This window comes from Chrysochloris asiatica, unplaced genomic scaffold (genome assembly GCF_000296735.1).
Source record: "Chrysochloris asiatica unplaced genomic scaffold, ChrAsi1.0 scaffold00079, whole genome shotgun sequence".
Classification (NCBI taxonomy): Eukaryota; Metazoa; Chordata; class Mammalia; order Afrosoricida; family Chrysochloridae; genus Chrysochloris; species Chrysochloris asiatica.
The window spans coordinates 8808361-8811751 of NW_006408597.1; the positions used below are offsets into that span (position 1 = coordinate 8808361).

Below are 3391 nucleotides of genomic sequence, written 5' to 3' on the forward strand. Positions count from 1 at the left end.
AGCCACCTGGTCCTTAGAGCCATGAAGGCAGAGACTGTGCCCTCAAGTCATGGGTCCTCAGGTGGGTCCAGCAGTAGCCTTAACCTGTTGGATAGCCGGAAGCTGATGACTGTGGGTTCGTGCTGGGCTGGCTCCTGGTTATCCACGTTCTGGTCAATGTGTGTCTTCTGTCTGCTTTGCTAGTTGTGCTGGGAGGATGGCTGGGCTCCAGTGCCATTGTAGGAGTGACAGGTCAACTGTATCTGGAACGTTTCATCCCAATGGCCACCTGCCCTCCAAGCCCTGAGGCAGAGAGGCAGCTGGAACAGATCAACCACACCATCCAGATGATTATCCGGGACTTTGTGTCATCCTGGTATCGCTTAGTAAGCCAGGAGCCAGCCTTTGAAGAAGAGATGGAGACAGCCATGAAAGGATTAGTCCAGGAGCTCCGGAAAAGAATGAGCCTGGTGGACAGTCATGCTCTTGCCCAGAGGGTTCTGACTCTCTGTGGTTGTCACCTGCAGAACTATATTCAGGCAAAGGCAGCCACTGCAGGGAAACAAAGTGGTTCAATTAAGCCCTCCCAAATCTGGAAGACTTACTGCCAGGTTATAGCCCCACATCCTGCTGTGCAGAGCCCCAGCACTGAGGTCACCCATACATGTGGCATTGTGGATGTGTTGCTTTGAGGACTAGTGCCTAAGCCTCACTTAGAGACCCGGACTGGGTCCTATGTAGTGGTTGAACTCATTATATGCAATGTAATCTTACCACTGATCAGCAAGCTATCTGATCCTGACTGGATCCACCTTGTCCTTGTAGGCATCTTTTCAAAGGCCAGAGATGATCCAGGGAAAGAATCGGAACCACACAGCTTAGCCAGTGCCCTGGAACAGCCCTCAATGCCTTCATCTCTGCCACTAATTGGTGAAGTAAAGAGTCTGCTGGAAGTAAGGGCTCCTTCTCCAGTAGCATCCCCAGCATTCCTAAACTGTAGTGAGCCAGAGGGGCCTGTAGACTCCATCCGAGAGACTGAAGAAGGTCATGAAGCTATAGAGGGAGATTTGAGTGGCGTTCCAGAAGAAAGAAAAATCAGAAGCAACTCATCTCATTTTCTACAGCCAGAAACTGGAGGCCCCCTGTTCTTATGTGAAGACTAAGAGCTGGAGTCTCCACTCTCTGAACTAGGCAAAGAAACCATCATGCTCTTGACCCCAGGCAAGTTCCTTTCTGACAGGATCCAAGATGCCCTATGTGCCCTCAGGGGCTCCCAGGCTCTGGAGCCTAAGGAAGGTGAGGGATCGGAAGGAATTGAAGGAACAGAGGCTGAGGAGAATCCAAGGACAGAAACAGAGACAGGCCTGCTGGTCTCCATGCTGAATGCCTGCCCAGACATCCAGATTGATACACCACACGGAACAGTAGAGCAAGAAGATGCCACTTCTCTTACAGCTTTGCCAGAGGGGCCAGAAATGACCCCCCTCCCACGCCCCTCATGCTTAGAGAAGGATCTCACGTATGGTGTGAGCTCTCTTGAGACTGGTCTGCCACACGTTCTGCTTTCCACATCTCCAACCAACTCTCTCAGCACAGCTACCTTCAGCTTTGAGTCCCTCAGTAGTCCAGATGGCCCAGTTGTCATTCAGAACCTTCGTATCACTGGCACCATTACTGCCCGAGAGCACAGTGGCACTGGATTCCACCCATACACACTCTACACCATGAAGTACTAGACATCCCTGGATGATGAGAACACCAGTGGTCTACAGCAGTTGGCCTACCACACTGTGAATCGCTGCTACAGGGAGTTCTTGAATCTGCAGACCCGACTGGAGGAGAAACCAGATCTACAAAAGTTCATCAAAAATGTGAAGGGTCCCAAAAAGCTCTTTCCAGATCTTCCCTTTGGAAACATGGATAGTGACAGAGTTGAAGCCTGTAAGAGCCTTCTGGAATCATTCCTAAAGCAACTGTGTGCCATTCCTGAGATTGCCAGCGCTGAGGAGATGCAAGAATTCCTTGCTCTCAATACAGGTGCTCGGATTGCCTTTGTCAAGAAACCTTTCATGGTCTCCAGAATAGACAAGATGGTGGTGAGTGCTATCGTGGTTACCTTGAAGATAGCATCTCCTCACTCTGAGCCCCAGAGTCCTACAGAAGAGCTGAGTGAGGCTAAGACAGAAAGCAAGTCCCAAACAGAAGGCAAGAAGGCTAACAAGTCCAAACTGAGATTTTCATCCAGTAAAATTGCACCACCACTGAGTATGTCGGAAACACATGAGAAAGTCCTCTATTGTCTACAAGAAGGCCGTGTGGAATCAGATACACTATCATTGTCTGGAATGGAGTCCTTTATTGAAAAACAGAGTAAGTTATTAGAAATGCAGCCAGGCCAGAGGAAGCCCTAGAAAAAGATCTCGAACAAACCAAGGGATGTATGGATGGTTGCTTGTCAGATGTAACTGTGCCAGCCCATGACCTTAGCAACAGTGATCCACAGACAGAGACAGAGTTAGCTGACACAGCCCTGAATCTGCTCCTCTTGCTGCTCGTGGAACAGTGGAGATGGTTATTTACTGAAAACATGCAAAAAGTTCTTCATCTGATCTTTGAGACTCTAATTCAGAGGTGGCTAGAGGTACAGGTAGCTAATCTAACATGTCCACAGCGCTGGCTACAGTACCTCCTACTTCTTCAGGAGTCCACCTGGCCTGGGGGTGTTTTGCCTGAATTACCTCGACCCATGAGGACCCACGAGCAGAAGGTAGCTACTGAGCAATAGGCTTTGCAGAGCCTGATGGGAGTCCTGCCAGATATTGTAGTAGAAATCCTTGGAGTGAACAAATGCCAGCTGAGCTGGGGCCTCTCAGCAACCCCTCATCAACAGGCATTTGATTTACTGCCTATGGGACATCATCCTGGAATTCTTGAATCTCAGAGTCTCTATTGAGGATTCTACCACAACCACCTCTGCTTCAAATACTCCAGGCAGCCCCAAAAAGATGGATGTCTCTTCTCAACTATAGGCCATACACTTCTTAAAAGTTGGGAAAGGAGAATTATCCACCACCCAATCAGGAAGCCTGCCCTCTGGGTTGAGGCTATAGCTCAGAAGGCCCATGGCTGCAGTGGCACAATGCCCTCCCAGTTCTCTTCCATTTGTAGCAGGTGACAGGTGGGCTATATGTGGACCAATTACTTACATACCCATATCTAAAGTTCTTCTGTGGTGTTCAGATTGTTGCTGATTGATAGATCCTGAATCCCTTGAAATAGGAAGCTGTGAGGTAGAGGAACAAACCCTGTTTGCCTCTCTCCTCACCCTCCTCCATAAAATATTTGTTTTCCTATAATCCGACCTCAGACATACACCTAATCCACCAACCTAGAAGATCTAGATAGAAGAGGA

General features: G+C 49.0%; 1 pseudogene; it reads left to right on the plus strand.

The window, feature by feature from the left end:
• LOC102812019 lies at nucleotides 1–3008 on the plus strand (annotated as a pseudogene).
• The last annotated feature ends 383 nt before the right edge of the window (nucleotides 3009–3391 follow it).